Genomic DNA, 20,238 nt, shown 5'->3' with positions numbered 1-20,238 from the left:
TTATATCCTGCTTTGGAGAATTATGGTCGGCTGCCTAAGTCTAACTCACCACCTGTTTTGGAAATAAAATTGTTTGGGAACACAGCCAGGCCCATTTGTTTATGTACCGTCTATAGAGCTTTCCGTGTGACAGAGAGAGTATGGTCAATCTATTTGCAGTCTGTCCTATTGTAGAAAAGGTTAGCCAATCATTATAGTTCTTTTCTTCTTTATGTTACTCTATCAGGGTTTTATAATTTTTAGCATTAAACTTCCTCTATTTTAATTGCTGTGTGGTTTCTGTCTCTACACGGTGCTTCCTCTAGTGGAACAAAAATACCCACGCGCAAGGTTATTTATTACACCATTATTTGTCATTGTAAAAATGCTCACGAACACTCTAAGTCCCCTACCATGGAGACTGATTAGTGACCTACAGTATCCACACAGCAGAGAGCTCACAAGCAGGGAGATCTCTGTGAACCGACACGGAACGACTTCCAGGCTGATGTGAAGCAACAAAAGGAAAGCAAACAAAACTGAGAAATACGTGTATACAGGATGCCATGTTAATAAGACAGGGTGTGCTTCTAAATGAAACCTAGAGCTAATAAACCTGAAACCACCCGCAGATACTTACAGGATAACAGCGGAAAGGGCTAGGAGGGAAATGACACACCAAGCCTATCTTTTACTCCAGCGTAGAGCAGTTGGAAGAAGCATCTAACACAAAACCTGTTTGGCCATGAAGTGTTAAATAGCTTGCGTGGCTAACTAGGAGTTTCAGCTCGCTGATGGTGCGAGTGGCGTGAGAGCGTATTGTTCCACATGTTGACACTTCAGGATAAAGATTCAAGTTCCATCAAGTTGAAAAATGATGCTGCACACGTGTGAGGACTGAAGCTCAACATTCACATAAACATATAGACAAGCTTGGTATGTGGCATGCACCTGCCCAGCATCTCAGTGCTGATCACGCAGGCTGATTCCAGCTGAACTGATGAACACAGGTTCTGGTGTGGTGGATTGCTGTCTGGTTTTCTGACCCCCTCAAAAGGGGTACCTGTACTCAGGAGAGGTCAGGTGCAATCTTAGATAAGTCTGAGATTAGTCAGATAAGTCTAGAGCCTGTGGTTGGGCAGTGGAAAAAGAAGGCAGAGCTGAAAGTTTTAGAGACAGGGCACACACACACACACACACACACACACCATCCTCAGATGAACCATTCAAAGGTAGGGTACTCCAGGTGTGTCTGTGAATGAGTGTGTTTATGTGTGTGTGTGTGTGTGTTTATAACTATAAATACTACTTCCTACTGGCGACCATGTGTTTTAATCATGAACTTGTGAGTGAGTTCCCCGGAAGCAGAATAGTTATATTTGATTGATTATCAACTCTCCATAAGGGAGTCAGGGTTTGGACAGAGTCTATTGAGAGAAAAGAGGTTTTTTGTTTTTTGGTTTTTTTAGCTCATAAGTCCTTTCTGAATTTATATAACTCCATGAAGAGCTGTGAGAAACAAAGAAACATGAGTTCAGATGACCTACATTCCCATATAGTTTTCTATGTGCTTTGGAGAAGGCCCTTGGCCTCCCTGCTGGTTTTCTTGTTGTAAATGGGAATATTGCTACTGCATCCAGGACTACCTTTGAGTTTTAAACTCAAGGAAAGACCTGGAGGTGTCATGCTTTCTTGAGGGAGTATCTCAAGAGAAAAATAGGGAGGTGTTAGGGTTAAGACAGAGGAGTACGCTGTGGCCTCAGCTGGGGTTTAGCTCTAAACTAAACCACAGGGAGCTTTTGAGCCTCACTGAAAGGCAGAGCCACCCTGCAGCAAAGGCCTGAGTCCCTGAGTCATGCTTCTTGACTATCCACCCAGGGATGGTGTTGAGGAAAACAGCCTCAGGTGGTCCCTGGTGGACTGAAAACGATCCTCTGGAGAAATAGCTGTAAACTCTTAGCAACCAACATGTACAACTGCGAGATGGTGCGCCTGACTGGTAAAGGATCGAACCTATTACAATCACCACCTCACATGGTCATTGTGACAATTCAATGTGACATTACAAAAACAGCACATAGAATAACATGTAACACCCATTATGTGCTTAATCCAAATGTCTTTCTAAACTCTTTGTCCTTAGAAAATTGCAGAATATAACACAAATCCTCAAATGTTAGCTATTTTTGTTATCTTATTTCATAGCACATATTAGGTGTTTAACATGAGGGATGAATCATGTTATGCAGGAAAAGTATCTTTGCACCTCTCTAATTAGCTTCTACATTCTTTCCTTATTGCCTTAAACAACACGGTATCTTAGACCTTGTGTTATCCTGTGGTCGGTGAGTTCACATTAACCTTTTGATGTTTTGGAGTCCCCCCAGATTTTTATCTAATTTTTATCCATGCTCTAGGTACCTAGTTAGGATGACACTACTAAGTTTGGATGAGGTCATGGTGAGAAGAACCAGGAACAGCTGACCCACTTGCTAATTAGTCTCATTCCCCATGATGACTGGGTAGACTATGAAGAAAGGGGAAAAAATCCAGGAGCCCACTTGATAGCATCTGCAACGCAGCACCTAATTCACTGCGGGGATTTGACTTGACAGCTGGCAAGACTTGCATAATCACCTGTGTGGCAGCTGGCTCTGCTTCTAGTGTTGGGTTCTGGCAATCCAGAGCCATCGATCAGGAACAGAGATATCAAGTGGGTGAAAGGGTAAACTAGAGTCCACAAGGGAGACCTGATTCCACATTGCTTTCCCTTGCCTCCCAACCTCTAATTTTGATGAAAGGATCCCTTCAGGGAAAACTGGTGCTTGTCATTAAGCTGAACAACCACTGACTGAGGACTCAAAGAAACCAAAGGAGGATGCAAGTCCCACAGCCGCTGAGGGGTGGGAATGTTAGTGGTTTACATCTTATCAACAAGGTGACCTGAGAAATCTCAGTGTGAGCTGAGGTAGGGCCTGGTGTTCTTACCTACAATGTCAAGTATGCAAAGGATAACAAGATGATTCACTTCCTCTAGTCAAAGCTTGCACACAGCAGCACTCGTGGTCATTGCAGACTTGGAAGTACAGAGGGAAGAACAAGCTGAGGAACACAGCTCTTGTTTGGCGAGATCAGCACAACACAGATCACCATACTTGCTTATGACATCAAAATGTGTTCAGGTAAAAAGCCAGTAGTCTCCATTGTCAACCTAGCCTGTAAACTCAAGCATTCGGACCTTAAAGGAGAGATAGACACAGGGAAAATGTCCAGTAGGAAATGTCCAAGTCCATCAGCTCGATCCAAAATGTGGCATCGGGAAGGTGATAAAGGATAGTTAGCTCTCTAAGAGCCAGGACTAGTCGAACTGTTAAACACACCAAGAAAAGAAGAAATGCCCAGCAGAGAGTGAGTGGACACACATGCAAATGTCTTTAAGGCCACTTAAAAATCAGCACTTTCTAAATAGATAACCAACTGCATGATGCTAACATGTAGAGTTACATGGATGAGGATGTAGCTAAATACCTACATCTGACCTGAACTGTTGCTTCTATGACTTTTCCAGATTTTCTTTTCCCTGATTCTAGAGTCAACTTTTATCTTTCTGCAAGGATTGATTTCAAGGCTATCTTGGACATTATTAGTTACTTGTTAAGGGAAGAGAGAAGAGGGAGAAGAGGAGATAAGAGGAGAGGAGGGGGAAGGGGAGGGGAGGGAAGGAGAGGAGAGATAAGAGGAGGAGAGGACAGGAGAAGAGAGGAGAGGGGAGGAGAGGAGAGGGGAGGGGAGGGGAGGGGAGGGGAGGGGAGGGGAGGGGAGGGGAGGGGAGGGGAGGAGAGGGGAGGGGAGGGGAGGGGAGGGGAGGAGAGGAGGCACTGTGATTAGGTAGGCCAGGGAGTGTTAAGGTCTCAACCTCAGGGAGGGTGGAGCCTTGACCTCTCTCCTGGATTCATTACGAGATGTGGATGGACTCAATTTTGTGAAGGCATTTTGCAGGTAATAATAGATGTTTGTGAACTGTGAAGCCACAGTTGCTGCTATGTGTTCAAGAAGATAACATTCCACCCCTTCCTCTGGCTCTTACTCCTTCCTGCTTTCCCTTCTGTAATGTTCTCTGAGCCTTAAAAACATGGTTTAAATATCCCATTTCGGGCCATGCATTTCAGCAGTCACTTTTTTTCTGTCAGTACTTGACCAAGTATGCTTTCCTACCCTGCCTTTTGTATTCAAGTCTTCAACAAGTTGATTCCACATCAAGAAGGGCAATCTGCTTTACCTAATTCAGTTGTTGTTTCAATAGAAATACCTAGAAAACAGACACACCCAGGAATAACAGTTGATTAAATATTTGGGTGTCCCATTATTTGGCAATAGACAAAGAGGCACAGCATATCTGACATGTACCCAGAGGGGAGAAAGTCAGAACTACTTGGAATGAAGTGTTGACCCTCAGAGAATGAGGACAGGGATTCTGTTGCTCTAGGACCTGTTCAGAAAGAAGGGCAGTGACCAAGGGCATCCTACGCCCTCTCCCATGGGACATCTCTCACATATGGACAATAAGTGTCTGTTCCTTAGGTAATTGTTCTTTTACATAATCTCTTGATGGAAACCTTGTTTATTCCACACCACCTACAGGATGAAATCAACACTTTATGCCAGCAGCTGCTCTTCCAATTGTTCCCATGGTAGGTTCTAACCTGCTGGGTTTTGCTCAAGGCTTAGATGGTGGTGGAGGCTTTCCTAGGGATGATCAAAAGTAAAGCTAAGGAACCTTAGTAGATAAGGGTGACACGGGGAGGGGGGGGGGGAGACAATGCACAAAAGCCAAATCCAGTAAAAGAGCCTGGGCTTACTGACAGCACCAAGCCTGTTCATGAGATGGACGAACACTGGATACCTAGGTAAAAGGCTGATTACAAAGAACAAAAGAGTTAGTTTATAAAATATATCTGGGAGCTCAAGGGATCTTAGTCCAGGGATGTGGATACCATGAAGAATAGGGAAAGAATTGCCTCTTCTTCAGAGAGACAGCCCAGGAGTGCTGGTGCTGGTGTGTTACAGGGAAAGGCAATTAGGCAACAGTCTCCTGCAGACGCAGTCAGGAAATGGTGCTGGGAGCTTTGACAGGAAAGACAGCACATGGCTCTGTGGTAGCTGTCACTCATGCCCATTGAAACTAATGAAGGAAAATCGAGTAGAGTGCTTAGGCATACAGCAGACCCACTCCAAGAAGTCCAGGATAATCATCCATCCATCTAATAGCTTCTGATCTATGTGGGGGGAGGGAAAGGGCAAAGTTGTAATATCTGGAGTTTCCACTCAATGGGAGAAGCTAGCAAAAAGCAATATAATAGAGCTGTGGAGATGGCTCAGTAGATAAAGGGCTTGCCGGACAAACCTGAGAACTGGACCTGAGTTTGGATCCAGAACCCACATAAAAGTTGGGTAGGCATGATGACCTGCTTGTAATCACAGTTCTTGGGAGGAAGACAAGGCATTTCTAGGGCAAGCTGGCTATCTAGGGCAGATGCAAATACAAGGTTCAGGTCCAGTGAGGGACCCCACCTTAGCAGACAATATGGAGAACAATCTAGAAAGATATCCAGCATCGAGTTGGTCAACCTCAGGCCTCTACACTCACACATATGTGCCCACATATATGCAAATGTGCAGACATATACACAATGGATAAACAATTCCAAACATGTCCAAGTGATAAGAAGACAATAAAAGTATATGTGATAAGAAGACAATAAAAGTATATGTGTTCACATAGCATTATGTATTGTTTATTGGGACAGAGATCTTACATGTCTTCAGTTGTGAATCAGCATGTAATTAAATCATTCTAACTCACCCCACCCCCATCTTTCCCTTTCTGTCTCTCTTCTCTCCTCCTTCCTACCTGAGTGTCAAGATTACAGGAGATCAGGAGGCCTAGTAGAAGGAAAAACTTCCCCCTCCCTAAACACAAGTCCTTGTGCATGCTATGCAAACACTCTAGCAATGAATTGCCCCCGTTCTTGCCATGGTTCTCATAAGGTCCACAGTCTTCGCTTGTGAAGGATGACACAATCTCAGTTCAGGAAAGGGGGGAGATCTGAAGATGAGTGCCAGGTTACCAATGAGGGCACACAGACACTGCCACTGTGATGGTTTGAAATGTTGTCCTTCTCCAGGCTGGCACTGGTGTCTGAGAATTCGCCCAGAGGCAGTACCAGTGCCTCCTAATCACTAATGCACTTGGTGATAATTAGAAGGAACATCTGCGTTCAAGTAACAGCCATCACGTGAGAAGAGGATCAACGGCATGTGCTCATAGAAGAGCCTTAAGAAGGCTGTCAATGATCCACTCATTCAGTCGTCTGTTCAACACACCTACAATCCCAACTCCTGGGAAAGGGAGGCAGAGGGATGGCAAATTCAAGCCCACATTGGGCTACAAAGTTAAGACCCTGTCTTAAAAATAACAAAGCAAATTGAAAACCTAATCCCAAACAGTCACACCATAAGACAGGCTTCATATTTCATATTAAGAATGTAAAGATAAACTCTCAAAGGCTCCTCCCTGATAGTGTTTATAATCCAACAGTTCCAAGATGTGATGGACAGTCGATATTGGTGTTATGAACTCTAGCATGGTATAATTGTGACGTTAGGAATACCTTGGTGGGCCATGCCAGGTTGTCTCCCCTGAGGAATCGCATAGGCAATAGGCCTAGTATAAAGAAGATTCATTATAGAGGGAGGAGGGAGCAGGGACCTGGTAGGGGGTAGAGGCAGAGAGAAAAGGTGTGTGTGTGTGTGTGTGTGTGTGTGTGTGAAACAGGAAGAGAGAAAGAGAAGAGAGTCCAGCCTGCAATACATGGGAACAGAGAGAGGAGGAAGAGGGAGGGCGGGGGGAAGGAAGGGGGAGGAAGATGCCTGGCTCACACCTGTCAGGTGGCAACACAAGCTGTTGCTAGGTAGCTGTTGGACAGAGCCTAGCAGATCTGTCTGCAAGCCAACATTGGTCTAGTGGAGAACTATAACTTAGCTAGGAAGCATGTCTAGTTGTCCACATTGTTCAGATATCATGGGTGCTATCTGCCCTTTGATGGGTCAACAGAGAAATGTATGGAATTCTATTCAAGTGAGCTTGTAGCCTGCAATCTCAGCTTTAGGAGGGTAGATATGGGATGATCCCTGGGGCTCACAGGCCAGCCAGCCTAGCCTAGTTGGCTAGTCCCAAACAACTAAGAAATATTTTTTGAAAAAATAAGGTGGAGGGGACTTGAGAAATGACACCTGATGCTGGCTTCCACAGGCGTGCACACACACACACACCATCAGAATTGGATGCCCTTCACTCAAAAGTATAAAAGTGAATGAAGGCAAGCTAGCACTGGATCAATACGGTTGATTAGAGTCCCTGTATGAATTCAGGTCACCTACTACACTGTGAAGCCTCTAGCCAGGGAAAGGAAACTACAGACACGTTGGCCCTTCCCTTATTCTTACTTCACCATATCCTCAACCTCCTGTCACAAAATCTATCCCAGGAATGGCTCTTAGACTTGCTGACCAAATTCTGCATCATCTGTTCCCATCCATGGTTGAATGTAGTTCCTTCTCATACTCTAGGTATTTGACCACTTGAATTAAAGTTCTGCCATAAACACTCTTGGCCCTGAGGCTTCAGGCCCATCCACCTGTTCTGCTTTCTTGGTAAAACCTGCAGCAGCAACCTTTATAAGGGGCCTAATCATTTTGCCATCAACCCATGGCTCCAGGGGCAAGCTTGTTGCTATGGCAACATGGATGATCCAGCAGGCACACTGGCTGTCACTCTGCTTTGGGACTACTAGGGCTCAGGGAGGGGAACATCAGCTTCCTCTGGGAGGTAGCAGCCCTTATGGGCCAATTATCAGAACAGAGGCCAAGATGCCTCCCTCACCCTGTACTAGCAGGCCCTGTGGCCCACAATCCCACCTCATACAAGGCTTCTTCTTTTTCTGCCCCTGGAGAGACTTGGAGCAAATTTAGAGAAACTGCCAGGTTTCATTAGGCAGCTTTGAACCTACATGTTAATTCTCTACAGGGGCCAAAGGGATGGCATTTCTCTTCTCTTTCCTATCGGGGAGCAACCTGATAGTCCCTGAGAGAAGGTAACAGAGTTCTTACCCTCAAAACAACATACAGACTAAATAGCTGTTTGCACTGATGTTCAAGGTGGCAAGTATGACCCTGCCCTGTATGGCCACCTGACCTCCTCACCTACTTAACCTCCATGCCCACCTGGCCTCATGTTCACATGACCTTCAGGTCTACATGACATTTATTCATGCACACCTAACCTGCATGCCAACATTCCAGCAGATCTTGCTCTGTGATGTAATATTCATGAAGTTTTGGACATCTTTCTATACCGGTCTTCCATCCTTCCTTCATCTTCTATCATATGACCTTTTGAGATCTCTAAAAGTAGAAAATGACTTCATTGAATGACTCTTTCTTTAACACATGTTTAGCTCCTACCTTCTACCTGCCTCATACCTTGCTAAAGCCTCTCTCTCCTTGAGGACACTCGGCAGGCACTCTTTGTCTATGATTATTTGGCAATCCTCCCCACCTTTGTTTGTATTTTACTTAGTGGAATAGGTTATGATTTATATGGGGGAACATCATACATTGCGTGTAATAAAGAAGTCAAGTAACACTGGCTTTATTAAGTAGGCATCATTTTCCTTCCCATAGTCCAAAATCAGATCTAATGATGGCGGCTCATACCTGTAACCTTGGGACTTGGAAAGCTGAGATGGAAAGACCAGGATGGGATGCATAGTTCCAGGCCAGCCTGAACTACAGTGTGAGACTCTGTTTCAACTTCTACCCCACCCCCTCACCCACAAAAACATAGGAAATCTACATTTAAACAACTGTGGGCATTGGTTTGGTGGCTGGTAGAATGCTCTTTGCCCTTTCTATGGCCACTTAGGAACTATCTTTCTTTCACCTTTCAGGGAGATCAGCCACTAACTTAACCCAGAAATGTCAAGGACACTGTTCTCGTTTATAAAGCACCTATACACTGATACATCTGGGCACTCTGTTTGGCTACGGTCTTACCTTCTTCTGGTTGTTTATTTGACAGTGTTCCCACCAGGGCTACTTTGGTGTCCTTGGCGCAATCTGTTCCCCATTGTCTCCAAGCATCCATCTTTCTCCTTCCTGACTTCTAACATGGACTCACTGGACAGTATTTCTACATTTCCTTCCGTATGCCAGCTCTACTTCCCTAGATTTAGGTGACCTGTTATTTGTTCCATTTTTCTAAGGTGTCTGCCTAGATGAAGCCAACTGTTCCCTGGGCCTGTATCCAAGCAGTCAAGCAACAGGGCAGATTGATTTCACCATAGCTTCAAAGTCATTGACTATGCATAGGTCCGTCTTTCTCAGAGAAGATAGCCTCCTCGTATTGTGCTAGAGACCATTCTTGTACGGAGGCTCTTCTAGCCTCCTGTAGGTTAGGTACCCAGACACATCTAGCAGAGAACCCCCCCCCCCAACTTCTAGGACTCCTAGATTTCCTCTTCGCTGTTTCTTCCTCTTCACTGTCAGCTTTTCCCTCTCACTTGAAATCCCATTTCCTATGTGCCTATCCCCTCAGATCTTCCAAAACAAGAGAATCACAAATAACCCACCTCCTTGCTTTCCCTTCTAATATTTACAGGAAAGAATTCCACACTCAGCTGTCTGTATTTTTGATTTCCTCATCTTTAGTGCATGTTTTCTTTCTATATCATCCTGGCCCCTCAGTCCTACAGTCCTGCTTTTGCTGGACTCCTGAAGTGCTTTTATGCTAAGGCCAGCATTTTGCTACTTTTCTTCCTAGAGTGTTCTTGGCTCATTGAAGCACTATATTCTGCTGGTGTGAGTCTTTCTCCCATCTTTTTTTTTTTTTTTTTTTTTTTGGTTTTTCGAGACAGGGTTTCTCCGTGTAGCCTTGGCTGTCCTGGAACTCACTCTGTAGACCAGGCTGGCCTCGAACTCAGAAATCCGCCTGCCTCTGCCTCCCGAGTGCTGGGATTAAAGGCGTGTGCCACCACGCCCGGCTGTCTTTCTCCCATCTTTGCTCCAGTGTCTCTGCTGTTTTCTTCTCTGCTCTGCGAGCTTTGTGACATGTTTCAATAATCTCCCCTTCTTCGCTTCATACTTTCTCTATAAACGCTCATAAATCTCATATATATAATCTATTGCTTTGTAACAAAGTCTTCCAACATTTAACATTTAACACCCCAGATATGCGTGCCTATACTTCATGCTTTCTTTGAGTCAGGAATCTAGATATAGCAGAACTAGAGTCTCCACTGAACCCCTTAAGTGGGAGCTGCAGCCAAGGTGTCAGCATCTCAAGGCTCAGATGGAAAAGCAAATTCTACTCATATGACTGTTGGGTCTCAGGTCCATACTAACTCAGAGGTACCAGTCTCTGGTGGGGATCATTGATGGAGGGCGACTTTCAATATGGCATCTCACTCACCTAAGTGAGGACAGTGACAAGGACAAGGAAGGAGGAAGAAAGGGAAGGAAAAGGATATGGAAGTGCCAGCCTAATCTCAGAGATGCTATTCCTTCACTTTTGCTTATTCTAGAAGCCAAACAGTAGGCTCGCCCATGTAAAAGAAAGAGGGATGACATAAGGGTATAAATGCCAAGACTCATGATCACTGGGAGTGACTGGGTCAGCCTAGCCACAATATTTTATAATCATCATTGTGTCCCGGATTCGACTCTTCTTCCCTCTACTGGGCAGAAACAACTCTTCTCCAAGTTTTCCTCTTCCTGTGACTGAGTGCCACCCTCCTTTAACCTTATTCTAGAACCTAGAAGACCCCCAGGTGTCATTCTAGACTATCTCTTCAGTCTCATTCTCTATATCTGACCCTCACTAAATCATGTTAGTTTAACCTCAGATCTCACTTATGTCCATCTATCTATCTCTACTACCACCATTAGCAGCCACCGTCTCTGCCTGGGGGTGCAGTTATCGACTGCTTATTCCTTCCTGCATCCCTGCTTACCAACTCGTCTCTAGTTGTGGTCTACTTACAAAGTGAGTCTAAACATAAGTCTCTGTGTAAAACCATTAAGTAGTTCCCCGGTTCCCATTGTTCTTGCTCCTCCCTAATGGGCTATCCCAGACAAACCAGATCTTCTGAAGGTTCCAGTTCTGGGTCCCCCACAATCTCATTGAAGAATAAGAGTCAGGGGAGTTGACATGACCTCTCAGAAAGAGTGATTTAAGCAGTTTTAGATGTAATATGTGTCCCCACAGAGCCTGCGTAGTACTTGAGTGAAAGACTTCTCAATTTTAGAGAAGAGAAGCTAAAAGCATCCCTGGGTGATGTCTCAGTTTACCTCCCAGCCTAGTCTACACCAGTTCTGATCTTTCTGGAAGATGAAAAACCCTTGTTTGTTTGTTTGTTTGTTTTAATACTGAAGAACTTCAATGTTATTCTTAAAGTAGTTAGGAAGTAGAATAAAATGAAGATTTTTAAAAATTCAATCCTATAGCCTTATGCATTACATTTTAAATAGAGAAGTGACTGGGACAGGGAGACAAGTTGGAACATAACAATAACATGAAAAAAATGTTGAAGCTCTGAGGTTTTACTGAGGAGGGGGTGAATGTGGACACTTGGACAAGAAATAAGCATAGGCCTTACATGTGGGTAGAGCTAAGATGTGACTCCACAGTGAGATGCTGGGATGTGCCTGCCCTCTATTTGCTCTGGCATGAATAGTCATTAAAAAGAACTGACTATACTCCCCCCTCCAAAATAATTCATATTGATGCTTTAACACCCCCAAGTGGTGGTATTTGGAGGCCAGACCTGTAGGAAAGAATTGGGTCACAACGGTGGAGTGCTCATGAACAGGAATAATGTCCACAGAAGAAAAGAAACCAGAAGATCACACCTTGTCACGTTAGGGTCCATCCCTAAACAAAGAAGACAAGTTCTTCCAGGAGCAGAATACACTGGCACCTTCACTTTAGAGTTCCCAGACTCCAGAACTCTGAGAAATATGTTTCTGTTATTTAACCTACTCAGTCTATGATGCTTTGTTATAGTAGCCCAAACTGCCTAAGACTTAGACTAAGAGAATTGAATGACTACTTATTCACATTTTATCATGTGTATTTATTTACATTTATCACAGTCACTCCATGTTTACCTGGGCAGATGGTTTCCCAGGTTCTTTGAGTTCTTGCTTATTTGAGACATTTTCTATCTTGATTTGTAGCATTTTCTTGGAGACATCTCTTTACACTCAGTTTACAAATCTGTTTATCACATCTGTAGCTAACAGGGACTTCCCCTGTCTTCCTAACTACTGACACTTCAGCTACCTGTTATTATGGACCAAGAGGTAAGGGGCCAGCCAGGAGTGCATTCATGAGCACTACAGACATCAGGTTCGAGATGGGGTATCTGGAGAAAGTTGAGACCCAGGCAAGTGGGAACCTGCAGGCAACAGTGAAAGGGCTAGAGAGCTGTGAATACATGATACACTGGGAAAGAATGGGAAATTAGTGCGTGGGTAAGCTAGCCTGAGGGCAGAGAGGAAGAGGAGCTGAGAATCAAGTTCAAGTACACAGGGGAAGGCAGAGAGGTCTGCACCACCACATTGATCAAGCCCCTTACAGTCAACTAAAGATGAGCCGAGTCCCATTTCCCTGTTTGAAGAGTTACCGGTCATTGTGCTTGTATTTTCTTCTGTTTTTCATGCTGACCGTTTTTTGGATGAGCAGTAATAACCACTGGAGGTTGAATGGAAGAGACAAAAATGAGAACTAAACTGGTCAGGTATTTTACTGTTTGTTGTAACAACCCAGAGAAAAGGGATAGGGGTGAGACTATAAGACAATATTTGGAAATACTAATAAGGGGTAAGGAGATGGTTCTATGAGCAAAGCACGTGAGTTCTGACTCATAAAAGGTCTGGCACGGCTGCATGCCGGCTTGAAATTGTAGCACTGTGTGGGGTAGAGGCAGGTGGATTGCTGGGATTTTTCTAAACTTAGCCAAAGGTGCTGTCTTAAGGAATAAAGTGAGAGTGACAGAGGAGGACATGGGATGTCCTCCCCTGGCATCCAGAAGCACTAATACATATATGTATACATACATCACACACACTCTACTACGAAAGTTCACAAATACAATTATAGAATGGATTTGTGTGATTTATTGTGTGCTACTATTCCCCACATGTTCTGAAACCAAAGATGAGCAGCATTTATTTCTATTTCTTAGAATTTAATCTTTAAATGTAGCAAACAGTAGATAGCAAAACTATGTTTGATGCATCTAGTAGGTAGGGAACATTTATTCTTATGTAAACTTTCACTATACATCATTACAATCTATCAAATATTGAATGTTGAGATCAAAATTTTATTTCAATACATTTTTATCATGCTTCCTTGTTTTGTCTGACCTTCTGGATCTATAAGAAAATATAAACAGATTTTCTAGAACCTGGAATTGAACTGATAAAGTTGAAGGAATTCATAGTGAATAATTTTACAATTAACTTTTACCATATACAACCCACCATGTGGGTCATAATTTGTAACTAACAGATGGTACAGACTAGATTGTTGACTAGTTAACAATGAAAATTTGTAAACTTTATCAATTATTCAAATTCTCTTCAACTAAACAGCTGGAAGCAAGACTGAGTTCTAGGGAGGTCTCCCTAGAGCTGGACTCTCGAAGGCACTGGGAGCCAGGCACGGGAGCCATCCTGCGGCCAGCTAAGTCACTGGGTTTAACGTAGAAGGTCCTTCCCTGCTCTGACAGATTGGTGTCCACTGTAGAGACAGGATTTAACTCCAAGCCAAGCTGCCACCATCTTCATGAGTTTAGCTGTGGCTTTTTGAAAAACGTCACCAACCTGGGCTTGTTAACTATTGATGACCCTCCCCGAAAGTAATTGTATTCAAGTTGCCATAATTGCACATGGTCTCCAGGAGGGACTACAGGGATACAGGCTAGGAAGGACTAGGAGAGGAGAACTCCATCTTGGAGAACATGGAGAGAACCATCATTTACAGGTGAAGATCTTCCAGTGTGGCTGACTTAAAGCCACCCACACTCCTGCCCATCATTCGCGCCATAGAGCCAACTCCGTGGGATCATACTTCACCATGGCTTTGGGACTTTAAGAAGAAGGGTAGAGTTTTTTTTTTTTTTTTTTTTTTTTTTAATTTCTCTCTTAAAGAAAGAATTTCACCAACACTATCTCTGGTGAATGTGGACCCAGCATCAGCTGATTTTTCTAAAGAGGCCAGAAATGACAGTGCAAGTCAAAACAAGAAAAAACATTTTTTGGGCGGGGTTAGATGTGGTGGCATGCACATTCCTGTAATTCCAGCACTTGCAAGGCTGAGACAGGAAGATCATGACTTCAAGGCCAGCCTGACTTAAACAAAACAACAAAAAATACCTCCCCCCCCATAATAAACAACAAAACCCAAAATTTGTCTGTGAACCCCAGGAAACTGTGATAGGAAATGAATACTAAAGGTGTTAGGTGATAATTAACCGTCAATATATATTCACTGATGGGACCACTGGGCTACCATATAGGCTGTGTCTCTTTCCTGTCACAAGGGAGCATAATTCTACAGTGGGGCAGTCTGAGTGATTGCTCCCTGGAGAAACTCAGTTCCATTTAATTTCATACTCACCCACTTGTGTCTTTAATCCCAGCACTCGGGAGGCAGAGGCAGGTGGATATCTGAGTTCGAGGCCAGCCTGGTCTACAAAGTGAGTGCCAGGACAGCCAGGGCTACACAGAGAAACCCTGTCTCGAAAAACCAACAAAACAAAACAAAACAAAGACAAAAACAAAACAAAACAAAAAAAACAAAAACAAAAAAAAGATTAGAAAGGAGATGATCAGAAAAGGGGGGGGGGGGTGGTGTATAAATCTCTGGAATTGTGTACTCCAGTGTATCAGTAAATCACATTTTGGATTTCTTAGTGGATTCCTGAGTACCTCAGCATTTCTCTAATCTGTAGAGTAGGGGCAGCTCTGGGTTACCTGACAAATTATGATTCTAGTGCTGAAAGCAGACCGTGAGCTTGGTCAATAGTGATGTTGCTTGTCTGGGGAATAAGGCTTAACTTTTCATCTTTGTCATTAGTTCGGTTTCCTGTTTTATAGCTCTTTCCCTGTTCTTTAAGTTCAAGCCCAAGGTTTATCTTGCTCCTTGCCCCTCTGTGGCTTTCATCTGTGTAGCAGCCAGCTGCCTTTTTGGGCACTTATCTGTTTCTTCAATATCTTATTAAGATCCTATTTATGAGCTTTGGGAAGCAGCTCAGCATAGCACTTGCTGAGCATGCTTGAATCTTTGGGTTCAGTCACCAGTACTTCACAGATAGTTGCACACACCTCTAACCCCAGCTCTTAGGAAGTAAAGGCAGAAAGGTTGGAAGTTCAAGGTTGCTATCAACCTGTACTACAAAAGACCTTGTTTCAGAAAAAAATCAATCCTGTACATTACAGATTTAGATGCGTTTGGGTGTGGTGGTCTGAAAATGAAGTACGCTGTTAATATAAAGTGCACACCAGATTTAATCTAAAACAAAACACACCACTCATTAACAACCACATTTATTCATTATTATTTATTTTAGTGTGCATGTGTGTGTTCACGAATGTGCTTCCACTTGAACCTTGAATGCCTTGGTGGGTGGGTAAAGGTCTGAGGACATCTTGCTGGATTTTGTTCTCTCCTTCTGACATGTAGGTCTTAGGAATTGAACTTAGGACATCAGGTTTGACACCAAACCTCTACTATTTGAGCCTTTACACCAGCCCCATACACATTTTTTTTTTAAAATTATGGCCCATACATTGAAATAACAATATTTTAGCTATACTGGGCCAAATTACTATACTGACAAAATTAATTTCATCTTTTAAAAATACGGCTACTAGGAAAATCGAAACCATGTACTGAGCTAGCAATAGAATTCTACTCGTCATTGTTGCTTGAGTCATAATGATGGTATCCTTTCATTTCTGTAAGCACAAAAATTATTAAAACTTAATCTGAATGAAACATTTCAAAATTAATAACCTTTGTTAAAATTTAACCACCTTCTCTATGGTATTCTGATTTTAGTGTATGTTTCCAAAGCCAATATATAATTTCTTTTTTTTTTTTTTTTTTAGTTTATTTGGCTTGTTTCCCCATTATATGCATCAACTGAACTCTAAAGTAAACAAAGGCTTTGAGCGTGCTAGATAACTGCTTTATAGCTCTAGATCTTCTGTGTTGATTATATATATATAAAAGTGCAGGAGCCAGAGCTGTTGCATCTCCCTGGAATTAGAATTTGTTGTGTGCTGGTGCTCTGGAAGCACAGTGTATGCTCTTAACCATCTCTCCAGCCACTCTATTTTTTTCCTTTCTTCCTTTCATTCTTTCCTTTTATTTTTTGACTAAATGAAAAGCATGAAAATTTCTTTTTTGATCCAGATGTATGCATTTAAATGTAATTGGGATATAAGAAAAATTCAAAGTAAGCAAGATTGCCTGCAGACAAGCTGGTAACAAAACACCGTATTTTATACATACACCTGGACAAACTTCAATCCCACGAGAAAACCTAGCAACTTTAATTCCTGCACCTACAGGCATGGCGCTGAGAATTGTTCCTTTACACTTGAGGGAGAGCATACTGCTATCGCACAGTAGTACATGGTTAGAAGTTTCTTCTTTAATATGTTTTCTTTTTTTTTTTTTTTTTTTTTTTGGTTTTTCGAGACAGGGTTTCTCTGTAGCCCTGGCTGTCCTGACACTCACTTTGTAGACCAGGCTGGCCTCGAACTCAGAAATCCGCCTGCCTCTGCCTCCCGAGTGCTGGGATTAAAGGCGTGCGCCACCATGCCCGGCTAATATGTTTTCTTCTGATGCTCTTTCACATGTACTACAATAATGATAATCAATGCACGCAGAGCATTGATGATGATAATAGGCACAGGTTTGGGAGGGATTAGGCCCGACTCTGGCTTTACTGCTTGTTCCTTCAATGGCCCTGAACCAGCAGTCGGAGAGCAGGAATGGTAGGAAGAACTCACAATGGATCTGCTCTGTAATTCCCCCCCCCGCCCCCCCTCCCCCCCCCCCCCCCGCCGCACTGGTGAGAACTGGTCTGAAAAATGTTATTCTTCATCTTCATCTTCACACAAAGAACTTGGAGAGGAACCCATTGAACACCTTTTCTATTCATTCTTTGTAACTTGGAAGAACTTGGAGAACTTTTTAAGGTGGCCTGTGATTTGCACAGCATATCCACGATTGGCAATGAGAGAAGATTGGCTGCGAAATGTCTGCATAGAGGTTACACAGGCAAAGGAGACCTGTGCAAAAATGTTTCGCTGGGTTATTTCGCCTTGTTTTTTCTGGTGGTTTGAATAGGAATGCCCTCCCCCTCCCCTGCCCCCTGGGCTCAAATATTTGAACTCTTAGTCATTAGGGAATGACCCTACTGGAGAGAGATAAGGAAGCGAGGGCTGGTTGGAGTGGGCGTGGCCTTGTTAGAGTAGGCGTGGCCTCACTGGAGCAGATGTGGCTTTCTTGGAGGAAGTGTGTTCCTGAGGGTAGGTTTTGGGATTTCAACTTCTCAAGCCAGACCCAGTGTCCGTCTTTTCCTGCTGCCTCCCAGCTGGGATGTAGAAGTCTAAGCTACATCTCCAGCCCCATGTCTGCTGTTTGCTGCCATGTTTCCTGCCATGACACTAATGGGTTAAATCTCTGAATGTAAGGTAGGCCAAATAAATGTTTTCTTTTATAAAAGTGGCCGTGGTCAAAAATCGAACAGAGTAAGACAGTTATCTCTGAGAAAAGTTTGGACATGTCTCTCATCAAACTATGGACATCAGATTGAGCGGCATAATATAGTACCTGTAAAGAATTACTTGTGATGACCGCCTAAGTCCATTTACCCAGCCAACCACCTACTATCCATCCCACAATTCAAAACTTTTTTGAGATGTGCCAAGTGCCATGCTGTGTTCAATAATGAAAACTGTCCTTACTGAATCAGTGGGTACATTAGTGATTGAGAATGGGGAAAATACCTGGAATAAAAATGGTTAAACAGTATTACAGATGATAAATACTTGGGGATTTATTATATTCTTTCTTCACTTTTTGGTATGCTTGACAAATCTCCTAATAAAGTTAGATATGAATAAAAACTGTATTTTCTTTCAAGCAAAGGAACTGGATTTGATAGCTGCTATAACACAAGGCAAACTGCACCATGAAGTTACTATATATAGGGTATTAGAAGAGAAATGCTCATGGCAAGGTGGGCAGTGGAAGGAAGCACCTCTTGGTAAAGGCAAGTATACTGTAGGAGGCCTAGCTCAGACTGAGTAATGGATTTAGCCCCATACAGCAGCTCCATTTAAGTGTTAGGCTAGGTTGGAGGTACTTTTGTTCAGAGGGTGAACAATGAAGAACTAGTCTTTTACAATGCCATCGCCTTATCCACTTCCTTCTTCCTTCCCTCGGGTGCTTTAAAGGCAGCAAAGCAAGTAGACATTCACATATCATCACCATGTACCAGGTACTATAGAAAGGCTGCAGGTTATTCTGTGTACATGCTCTCCAGAGCTGGGAACTAAGCGTCCAAGAAATTCCTCAAGTTATGGAGAATGTGATACAATCAGGCCAAGGGCAGATCAAGCACACAGCCCTTCCCAATCAAAGCAGAGGGGTGAGGTCAGAAACCTGAGCTCCAGCAGTGGTAGGTTCAAATTCCCATTAGCTTTTGCAGCTTTGAACAAGTCATCTAACCTCTCCGAGCTGACACAATTTCCTCATTTATAAAGAAGGCGAAGTAAAACCGTGGAAGGGTTTGTTGTTAGAAGCAAATTCAGACCATCAAGATCATACAACCAAAGGAGGACTCGATAAATGGCAGCCATCATTCTTGGCCAAGTGCTGGCGCGTTCTCCTGGGCGCGCCTCCTGCAGGGTCCCTTAGGACACGCTGGGCCCGCCTCCGAGGCTAGGTCTCAATGCTCACGGCTCTTGGCCCCGCATCTGTGTGTCTACCTGGAGCAAGCGAGGGGCGCCGGCAGGTGGATTGACCAGATCCCCCGAAAGGATCGCCCCCTCCCCGCGGTTCCCATCCCTGTGATGCGAGCAGGTGAGGTTTCGCCTAGGCTGCCGGGATGGCGACCGCAGGAGGGGTCGAGGCGGAGGGCGCAGCTCGAGGCCCGGGGTCCCTCCTGGGGCTGGTTCCATAGCCGGGTTAACCCTGCAGCCAGCTGGGGCGCAGGGCCCGTGGAATGCGCGCTCTGCGGCTGCGAAAACCCGGAGAGGCAGATGGGAGCGCTCGAGGCGCTCGCAGCCAACTCCTCCGCGGTCCGGCCGCCAAGCTGGGCATGCTCAGTGCGGCCGCCGCGCCGCCGTCCGCCAACTCGGGAGCTCGCGCTCCCGGGCCGTGGGGGCGAGAACGCTGGCGACAGCGAGCGACGCCCCCAGGCAGCCGCAAACTTCGCGGCGTCCGCAGTCTGGCGAGCCAGACACCTCGCAACGTCAAATCCAATTCCCCAACCCTAACGGAGCGATGGAGGCTGCGGCCGCCAGGGCGTCCCGGCTGCCCGCCCCAGCCTAGCCGCTAGCTAGGGACCAACAGGTAAACTGTTGGGGGTGGGGATCGGGGCGCGCGACGTCTAGGGGTGGCCCGGGGAGCCCAGTCGCCCGTGCTCCCGATGTGTCCGTCGGTGCTCGCGGCCACCTCTGCTCACCCCCTCCCCAGCCCCGGGAGGGCCAGCAAAGGGTTAAGTCGGCCCCGCGCCACAGCGAGCGCGGCCCCCTCCAGCCGCCGCGGCCGCTGCAGCCGGCAGCCAGCAAAGCGCCCCGGCGCCGCCGAGGGGACCCGCGCAGCTCGTGCACTGGCTGAACCCGGAGGCACCGGCCTCGCTCGGCGTCCGCATCCTCGCCTCTCGCGGCCTCTCTCCCTCCGCGTCCGCGGTTCCGTGCCCGGGCGGCGGGTCCTCCCGGTGCAAAGCTGCGAGCGCGGGGCACGGCGAGCCAGGAAGTGGGCGCGGGCCGCTGCGCAGCGCCTCGCGGGCCCGAGGACGCCTAGCTCTCGGCGGGCACCGAGCCTCCCGCCTAGGCGCCAAGAAAAGTTTTTTCCCCCTTTATGCCCCTCCCCCACCCCAGCCTGGGCCCCCC

At 45.1% G+C, this 20,238-nt stretch overlaps 1 pseudogene; it reads right to left on the bottom strand.

The window, feature by feature from the left end:
* The window catches only part of LOC110291818 (PR domain zinc finger protein 14 pseudogene), a 113,169-nt pseudogene extending 93,867 nt beyond the window's left edge, over nt 1-19,302 (bottom strand).
* Nucleotides 19,303-20,238: the final 936 nt, after the last annotated feature.

This window comes from Mus caroli, unplaced genomic scaffold (assembly GCF_978045245.1).
Source record: "Mus caroli unplaced genomic scaffold, Mus_caroli_1 scaffold_3, whole genome shotgun sequence".
In the NCBI taxonomy this organism is placed as follows: domain Eukaryota; kingdom Metazoa; phylum Chordata; class Mammalia; order Rodentia; family Muridae; genus Mus; species Mus caroli.
Note: the sequence above shows the minus strand (reverse complement) of the source record. Positions and strands in the feature narration are given on the sequence as shown.